At 46.6% G+C, this 10,097-nt stretch overlaps 1 non-coding gene across 1 annotated transcript; it reads right to left on the reverse strand.

The window, feature by feature from the left end:
- Positions 1 to 4,015: 4,015 nt before the first annotated feature.
- Positions 4,016 to 4,153, reverse strand: LOC119928976. The gene has a single exon (XR_005451121.1). It is a non-coding gene; the product is annotated as a small nucleolar RNA SNORA7 (small nucleolar RNA).
- Between the last annotated feature and the right edge of the window lie 5,944 nt (positions 4,154 to 10,097).

A 10,097-nucleotide genomic window follows, 5' to 3' on the forward strand; every position in this document is an offset into this window, starting at 1 on the left:
CCGGTCCTCCTGCTCTTCCTTGATCTCCTTCTCCTCCTCCTTGCTCCCTTCCTCCCCCAACCTGTTCCTCTCCTTTCCTTTTTTTCTGTTTTAAACAGTGAAATAAAATATGAATGAGAGGCCGGGGCCCCATGTGTGCTGCCAGGTGGGGTTGGATTCAATTAGCGCTGATGTTTCTTTCATGAGAGAGAGGACTGCTGTCTCCAGAGCCGCTCTGAGTCACACAAACCGATACCGGATCCTGGCCAGCAGCTGCCCCAGGCCCATGGCTGTTGGGGAATCCAGGATAGTTCCAGCCTTCCTTCACAATCCTCCTCCTCTGGCAGGGCTGTGTCCAGGTGGAACAGTCTTGGCTGTGGTGGGAAGAGGCGCTAGCCAAGCTAGCTCTCTTCCTCCCTTCAAAGCCCTATTGAGAGCTCACCTCCTCCAAGAGGCCTTCCCAGACAGAGCCCCCTTTTTCCTCTCCTCCTCCCCATCCCCCCCTGCCCTACCTCCTTCCCCTCCCCACAGCACCTGTAAATATGTTTATACAGATTTATTACTCTATTTTACTTGTACATATTTACTATTCTATAAATTTTGTTAATGATGTGCATTTAGCTTTAATTCTTTTTGTTCTGATGACTTGACGCCAGTCCACATGTTTTGTTTTGTTGTCTATCTCCCCCTTCTAAACTGTGAGCCCGTTGTTGGATAGGGACCATCTCTATATGTTGCCAACTTGTACTTCCCAAGCGCTTAGTACAGTGCTCTGGATACAGTAAGTGCTCAATAAATACTATTGAATGAATGAATGAATGGTAGAGTACTGGAAACTCTCCAGGTGCAGTCCTGGAGACAGGGGACAGGGACTGTGCACAACCTGATTTGCTTGTATCCATCCCAGCATATCCATCCCAGTGCTTAATACAGTGCCTGTCACATAGTAAGCACTTAAAAATCCCCTTCTAGACTGTGAGCCCGTGGTGGGCAGGGATTGTCTCTCTTTGTTGCTGAATTGTACTTTCCAAGCGCTTAGTACAGTGCTCTGCACACAGTAAGTGCTCAATAAATACGATTGAATGAATGCATGAATGCCAAGCCCTGTTCTAAGCACAGGGGTAGATACAAGTTAATCAGATTAGACATAGTCCCTGTCCCACTGGGGTTTATAGTCTTAATCTCCATTTTACAGATGAGGTAACTGAGTCCCAGAGAAGTCAAGTGACTTGCCCAAGATCACACAGCAGACATGCGACTGAGCCAGGATTAGAACCAGGTCCTTCTGATTCCCCTTCCCATGCTCTAATAATGATAATAATAATAATGATGGCATTTAATAATAATAATAATAATAGTGACGATAATGGAATTTGTTAAGCGCTTACTACGTGCAAAGCACTGTTCTAAGCACTGGGGGGATACAAAGCAATCAGGTCGTCCCACATGGGGCTCACAATCTTAATCCCCATTTTACAGATGAGGTATCTGAGGCCCAGAGAAGTTAAGTGACTTGCCCAAAGTCACACAGCTGACAAGTGGCGGAACCATGATTTGAACCCATGACCTCTGACTCCAAAGCCCGGGCTCTTTCCACTGAGCCACACTACTTCTCTAAGCACTTTGTTCAGCGCTTACTATGTGCAAAGCACTGTTCTAAGTGCTGCTCTACCACTAAGCCACGGACGTGGTGTTAGGGGGTGTGGTGGTTAGAGGGGGGGTTCTGCCCCATGGAAGGTGGGGATGACCCCCGTCCAGGCTTCCAGAAGCTGAGGGTAGGTAGTCCTGCCCTTTTTGGCTACTCTGCCTCCTCCTCCCTGCTTCTGGCCTTCCACTGCAAAGGGGCTGGCTCCCCCGGCGGGATCCCAGCTCCTCAGTCAGGGTCTCGACTTCCCAGTCAGTCTTGACTCCCAATCAGGATCCCGGTTCCCCGGTCAGGGTCCTGGAGGAGAGGTGACAGGCAGCATCAGGGACAGTGACCAAAGTTCAGGGGAGGAAAACAGAAGATTAAGAAGATGGCCTAATTGAAACTGGTTAAAGATTAGAACCCTACGTCAGTGCTAGAGTATCAGATGTGTTCATATTTATTATAAAGGAGGAAGCTTGTTCAATTCATACCCTCTAAGGGAGGACAAGTTCCAGTGACAGGAAGATGGGGGAAAACCAGACTCTCAGAGTGAAGTCTCCTGGAAAAACAAAGGGTTTTTCTTTCAGGTCCTCTCATGGTACCAGTGTGATTTTTCACGGAGATAAACAATCTCTTTGACCTTTCATTAATTTAATTAATTTGTAGTACTTGTTAAGCGCTTACTATATGCCAAGCACAGTTCAAAGAGGTGAGGGAGATACAAGTTGATTAGGTTAAACATAGTCCCTGTCTCACATGGGGCTCACACTCTTAATCCCCATTTTTTACAGGTGAGGTAAAGGAGGCCAGAAAAGTTAAGTGACTTTCCCAAGGTCACACAGCAGACATGTGGTAGAGCCAGGATAAGAACCCAGGTCCTTCTGATTCCCAGGCCTGTGGTCTATCCCTCAGCCATTCTGCTTTTCATTCATCTACCTCTGCCTCTGTCTCCATCTCCCCCTCTCCACCCTTTAAGTTTATCAATCAGTGGTATTTCTTGCGTGCTTACTGTGTGCAGAGTGCTGTAATAAGTGTTTGGGAGAGTGCCAACAATAGATCAATTAATGGCATTTTCTGAGCACTTCCTGTGTGCAGAGCACCGTGTTAAGCATTTGAGAAAGTACAATACAACTAGAATTGTTAGACATGATCCTTGCCCTTAAAGAGCTTATAGTCTACATTGAGAGACAGATATTAAAATAGATTAGAGTCAGGGGAAATAGAGTATAAGAATATTTACCTAAGGATCGTAGGGGTGGGGTGAGAATCAGGGTGCTTAAGGAGTACACAACCAAATGCAAAGTAACAATAATAATAATTGCGGTATTTGTTAAGTGCTTACTGTGTGCCAGACACCCTACTAAGCACTGGGGTGGACACAAGCTATTCAGGTTGGAAACAGTCCATGACCCATATGGGCTCACAGTCTTAATCCCCATTTTGCAGCTAAGGAAACTGAGTCCCAGAGAAGTGAAGTGACGTGCCCAAGGTCACACAGGAGACACGTGGCAGAGATCGGATTAGAACCGAGATCCTTCTGAATCCCAGGACCATGCTCTATCTAGGCCATGTTGTTGGGAAGGCCTCTTTGAGAAGATCAATCAGTCAAACAATCAATGGTATTTATTAAGCACTTACTGTGAGCAGAGCACTGTATTAAGCACTTGGGAGAGTACAATACAACAGCATTGGTAAACATGTTCCTTATCCTCAATGAGCAGGAGCCTAAAGTAGGAGATGAACATTAAAATAGATGTGTTTGTGCTTAAGTGCTATGGGGCTGGGGGAGGGGTAAATATCCAAGTGTTTATTAATAATGATAATAATAACAATAGTGATGGTATTTGTTTATCACTTACTATGTGCCAAGCACTGTTCTAAGCTCTGGGATAAATACAAGGTAATCAGGTTGTCCCACATGGGGTTCACAGTCTTAATCCCCATTTTATAGCTGAGGTAACTGAGGCACAGAGAAGTTAGGTGACTTGCCCAAAGTCACACAGCTGGTAAGTGGCAGAGCCGGTATTAGAACCCTCAACCTCTGACTTCCAAGCCCATGCTCTTTCCACTAAACCATGCTTAAGGGCTACAGACCCAGGGGCTACAGGGGAGTGAGGACTTAGTCATGGAAGACCTCCTGGAGGAGATAGGTCTTTGCTGGCAAAGTGAAATGGAAATTTAGGCATTTGTCTTATGCTGCTGAGTCGTCTCTGACCCATAGCGACTCCATGGACACATCTCTCCCAAAATGCCTCACCTCCATCTTCAAGCATTCTGGTAGTGAATCCACAGAGTTTTCTTGGTAAAAGTACAAAAGTGGTTTACCATTGCCTTGGTCCATGCAGTAAACTTGAATCTCTGCCTTCGACTGTCTACAGTGCCGCTGCTGCCCTGCACAGGTGAGTTTTGATTTGTAGCAGATTTCCTTCCACTCGCTAGCCACTACCCAAGCTAAGAGTGGAATGGGTACACCTCTGCTTGACTCTCCCTCCTGTAGCCGAGACTGGTAGAGTACTGGAAACTCTCCAGGTACGATCCTGAGAGGGGGAATTGAGGCATTAATCAGGACAATTCAGGGGAAAATATCCATTTCAATCTAAATAAAGTATTCCAAGTTATTCCAAGAATCCAAGTTGTTCCACCCCTAGAGACACATTTGCCTGAATGACTATGACCCAGGACTGTGATGGGCCTAGTCAGTTTGGGGGCCAGTGGCTGCCTCTCCTCTCTCTCTTTTTTTATGGTATTTGTCCAGCACTGTTCTAAGCACTGGGGTAGATACAAGTTTATCAGGGTGGACATAGTCCCTGCCCTCCATGAGACTCACAGTCTAAATAGGAGGGAGCAGGATTTAATCCCCACTTTACAGTTGAGGAAATTGAGGCACAGGAAAGTGAAATAGCTCACCCAAGGTCACACAGCAAGCAACTGGCAGAACCAGGATTAGAACCCAGAGAAGCAGCGTGGCTCAGTGGAAAAGAGCCCAGGCTTTGGAGTCAGAGGTCGTGGGTTCAAATTCCGGCTCCACCACTTCTCAGCTGTGTGACTTTGGGCAAGTCACTTCACTTCTCTGGGCCTCAGTTCCCTCATCTGGAAAATGGGGATGAAGACTGTGAGCCCCCCGTGGGACAACCTGATCACCTTGTAACCTCCCCAGCGCTTAGAGCAGTGCTTTGCACATAGTAAGCACTTAATAAATGCCATATAAAAAAAAAAAAACCCAGGTCCTCTGACTCCCGGGCCTGGGCTCTTTGCACTAGGCCATGGGTTCTAATCCCAGCTCTGCCACTTGTCTGCTATATGACATTAGGTAAGTCACTCAACTTCTCTGTGCCTCAGTTCCCTCATTTGTAAAATGGGGATTGAGACCGTGAAGCCCATATGGGACAGGGACTGCATCCAACCTGATTTGTTTGTATTCACCTCAGCTCTTAGTACAGTGCCTGGCACTTAGTAAGTGCTTACCAAATACCAATATTATTATTATTATTATTATTAGGTCATGCCGCTTCCCATGGAAAGGATCAGGCTAAGCCGGCCGGCTCCTTTAGAGCTTCAGCTACCTATGGGAGGGTATCTGAGTTCCCACTGACTCTTCCAGAGACTCTCTGACCCTCCGTTTCCCTATCTGGAGCCACCAAGGAGCATCACCTTCATCTCCTGCCTCCTGCCCCTGTAATACTGGGAGAATGTAAATCAAACCATCCTTGGATTGAGCACCTGTTGAGTATAGAGCACTGTACTGAGCACTTGGTAAAGTACAACAAAACTACAAGACACATTCTCCTCCCTCAAAGAGTTTCCAATCTAACAGAATCCTAGAATCCAGGAGCTGGAAGAGCTCACCCATACCCCACCTCTGCCTTCACCTCTGCCTCCCTGTTGCCCCAGCTCTCTTCCTGAAGTCTCCCACTTCCCAGAGGCCAGGAGCTGAGCCGCCTCCTTCCAATCAAAGCCTTATTAAGCTAGTTAAAGGACAGTTGGAAAGGAAAAGAAAATCCTGCTTTTAAGGACCAGGACTCTTTCACTCTTGTTTCCTCCCAAGCAGAATTACCTCTTCCCATTAACAGAGGTGGGACTCTTCTGTTTATATTGGCTTTTGGAGGAGATTCTAATAATAGTAATAATGATAATTATCATTATTATCATGACAAGCAGCATGGTGTAGTGGATAGACCATGGACTTGGGAGTTAGAAGGTCATGGGTTCTAATCCCAGCTCTGCCACTTATCTGCTGTGTTACCTTGGACAAATCACTTAACTTCTCTGTGCCTCATTTTCTTCATCTGTTGCATGAGGAAACATGCTCCACATGGGACAGGGACCGTGTCCAACCCGATTTGCGTGTATCCACCCCAGTGCTTAGTACAGTGTCTGGTACATAGGAAATGCTTAACAATAACAAATACCATTATTATTATTATTATTATTATAAATTGTTGTAATGGTGACATATGTTAAGTGCTTACAATGTGCAAAGCACTGTGCTAAGTGCTGGGGTAGATATAAAATGATCAGGTCCCACATGGGGTTCACAGTCTAAGTAGGAGAGAAAACAGGTTTAGAAACCCCATTTTCATAGGAGGAAACTGAGACCCAGAGAAGGAAAAAGATTTGCCCAAGATCACACAGCAGACAAATGGCAGAACTGTGATTAGAACCCAGGTCCTCTGACTCAGCCCATCGCTCTTCCAATTTCTCTTTGACTACCTCTCTGCCCGCTTCCCTGTTAGAAAGCTTTGCCTCTCTCTGATCTACCTCCCTCCTGAAGCACTTCCTCTTCTGACCTGTGAGGATGAGAAATGGGGATCACTCTACTCTGGATAACAGCCCTTCAGAGACTTTAAGACTATTAAATCCCCTCTTCAACAGAATAAATAATCCCCGTGGCCTTAACCTTTCCTCCCAATAGGCCCTGTTCTCCAGCCCTATTAATCATCTGTGCAACTCTCCTACTCCTTCTCTCCCTCCTCCTTCTTTTCCTCCTCCACCGCTTTCTCTTCCTCCTCCTCCTCTTCCCCCTCTTCTTCCTTCTTCTCCTCCTCCTTCTCCCCTTCTCATCTTCCCTCTCTTCCCCCTCCTCTCGTCCCCCTCCTCTTCCAATGTTTGTGTCCATAGAACACTCAGCAAATACCTGACATCTTATTTCTGCTCTTGATGGAGTGCAAATCAGGCACTACCCCCCTGCCCTCTCTGCCTTCCTGTCCCCCACTCCCTCTGGCCTCCTCCCTCACCATTCCCTCTGCCCCCCACTTCTCTTACTTCCCCCACTTACCCACCCCCCACCTCTGCGTCCCCATTTCCCCAACTCTCTTCATAAAGACTTCCACTTCCCAGAGGCCAGGAGCTGAGCTGCCTCCTTCCAGCCAAGCCTTCTTAAGCTAGTTAAAGGGCAGTTGGAAAGGAAAAGAAAATCCTGCTTTTAAGGACCAAGACCCTTTCACTTTTTCTGAGTCTCTCATTCTATGCCTCTCTCTCTCTCTCTCTCTTTCTCTCTTTCTCTCTCTCTCTCTCTGTCTCTCTCTCTCTCTCTCTCTCTCTCTCCCCCATCTCTCCCTCCTCTCACTTTCCCCATGTCTCTTCTCTCCATTTCTCTTCCACTTTGTGTCTCTCTCCTTACATCTCTCTTCCCTTCTGTGTCTCCCTCCCCATCTCTTTCCCCTGTTTCTCTCACCATCCCTCGACCTCTGTCTCTCTGTCCCTCTCTCTTATCTCTGTCTCTGTGCCTCCTGTACTCTTCACTCTCACCCTAGCTCTTGCTTTTTCTCCACATCATTTAATCTCTGTCATTCTCTTTGCCTTTCTTGGTTAACTCTCTCATTCTTTCTACCTATCCATTTCCTCTTCCATCTCCATTCTTGCTGCATATCTCACTTTCTCTCACTCTATCTAAATGTTTCTCTCTTCCCACCTTTCACCAAACAAAGAAAACAATGAAGAAATTACCCTACTGATTATCTCCATGTAGACAAACCAACTGCAAGATCCAGGATCCAAAGTGGACTGGTGTCCCAGTTTAGCCAAACTGACTTACCCCTAGTTCTCCTATTCCTTTCTTTCTACCCTCCTCATAGTTACACCTGATTTTCTCCCTTTGCTACCCTTTTTATTTCTCTGGTCCTTCAGCAAAGCTCACAGATGATTCCTGTTTCAGGCTGGCACATCTCTCAGGACACCCCCCACCCCAAAGACACACCCCTCCCCCCCTTACTTCCCTCTTGAGTGCTGGTTCTGGTACCCTTGCTCTATAGCTGCTATAATTTGTTGGCTTTACTTTACATACATCTAAAATTATATACATGAAGAGATCATGCAAATTCATTTAAATTGGTGCCCAGGTTTATGCAGAATGACTTGCAAATCTGGATCCCCGGGCCTGCTGAAAATATCCAGTAGCTTCACCCTGCCACTGTCTTTGTTTGGCCCACATTGCCAGAACCAAACTGAGGCTGAAGGAACCATACCGACAAAGCAGGGAAAAGCCATCAGGATCTTTGAACCAGTGGTCTGGATAATTCCCTCAATCTTCCATTTTGTTTGGGAGCTGGAGATCAAATCTTTGGGGGATTAGCACAGGGACCATGGCTAATTCCCACCTCTGTATTCTCTCTTAGAATTTAGTACAGAGCTCTGCAGACAGTAAGTACTTAATAAATGCTACTATGACTCCTCCAACTCCTCTTCCTCCTCATTCTCCTCCTCCTACTGTATCCAAGAGCCCTCTCCCCACACTTCAGGCATCTGGACCGTAAAGTCTTTATGGCAGGGAATATGTCTGCTAATTCTGTTGTATTATACTCCCAAACGCTTAGTACAGTACTCTACGCATAGTAAGCTCTCAATATATGCCAGTGATTGACTGACTGATTGATTGGGCAAGTCACTTGACTTCTCTGTGCCTCAGTTACCTCATCTGTAAAATGGGGATTAAGACTGTGAGCACCCCCTGGGACAACCTGATCACCTTGTATCCTTCCCAGCGCTTAGAACAGTGCTTTGCACATAGTAAGGGCTTAACAAATGCGATCATTATTATTATCATTACTAATCTGGGAGGTTCAAACTTTGGGCTCTAGGCTAGCCCTTCCTGCTTTTTATCCTGGCCTCACATCCACGTGCTGCAGGGCTTAATTTGTAATGAAAGAGGTGCCAGAGCTCATCTGGGTGGCAGTACAATGGTTCAAACACAGAACATGGAACAGCAAGCACAAAGGTGCCAGGACTCTGAACTGCCAAGCCCAGAGGGGCTGGGGCTATGAACTGTCTAGCACAGAGGTGCTGGGGCTTTGAGGGGAAGCAGGCATGGTGAGTGGATAGAGCACGGGCCTGGAAATCATAAGGTCATAGGTTCTAACACTGCTTTTGCCACTTGTCTCTCTGTGGCCTTGGGCAAGTCACTTCACTTCTCTGTGCCTCAGTTACCTCATGGGGATTAATAATAATAATAATAATAATAATAATAATAATAATAATAATAAGAATGATTATGGCATTTGTTAAGCACTTACTATGTCCCAGACACTCTATAAAGTGCTGGGGTGTATACAAGCAAATCGGGTTGGACACAGTCCCTGTCCCAAGTGGAGCTCACAGTCTCAATCCTCATTTTATGGATTAATAATAATAATAATAGCATTTATTAAGTGCTTACTATGTGTAAGGCACTGTTCTAAGCACTGGGGAGGTTACAAGGTGATCAGGCCCACATGGGGCTCACAGTCTTAATCCCCATTTTCCAGATGAGGTAACTGAGGCACAGAGAAGTTAAGTGATTTGCCCAAAGTCACACAGCTGGCAATTGGCGGAGCCAGGATTTGAACCCATGACCTCTGACTCCAAAGCCCATGCTCTTTCCACTGAGCCATGCTGCTTCTCTAGCCATGCTGCTTCTCTAGACTGTGAGCCCCATGTGGGACAGGGACCGTGTTCATTGCAATTTGCTTGTGTCCACCCCAGTGTTTAGTACAGTCCCTGGCACATAGTAAGTGCTTAACAAATTCAATAATTATTATTATTTTTATCTGTTTATCCCAGAGGTGCTTGGGCTATGAACTGTCTGTACCAGAGATGCTGAGGCCCAGAAAACCCCTGGACCTCAGTTGGAGCAGGGGGCTTGGGTTGGGGCTTCCCTTCCCTTCCCTTTCAGGATACACCATCAAGTCCTGTCAGTTTTCAAGCCCATGGGGAGTGGGCATTGCTCCCCGTTTCCTTCTGTCCCTTGATATCAGCCGACTTCGGAGGGTGCTTTCTAGAGCCCGGGATTCCAGCTCTCCCCCCACCCCCACCCCGCACTGCTTCCTGAAGGACTGCATCAGGGGAGGATTAATACCCCAGGCTCTTCTGTCTCTTCATTCAGATGACAGCCCGAGCAGGAATAATAATTAAGCAGAGGAGTTGAAGCTGAAACTCAAAAAGAAAAAAAAAAAGGAGAGAGCGGCTGGAAGCAGATCAGATCCTCGAGGGAGAGAGCTCCACAGAGGCAGGAGAGGAG

Source organism: Tachyglossus aculeatus, chromosome 5, assembly GCF_015852505.1.
Source record: "Tachyglossus aculeatus isolate mTacAcu1 chromosome 5, mTacAcu1.pri, whole genome shotgun sequence".
NCBI lineage: Eukaryota > Metazoa > Chordata > Mammalia > Monotremata > Tachyglossidae > Tachyglossus > Tachyglossus aculeatus.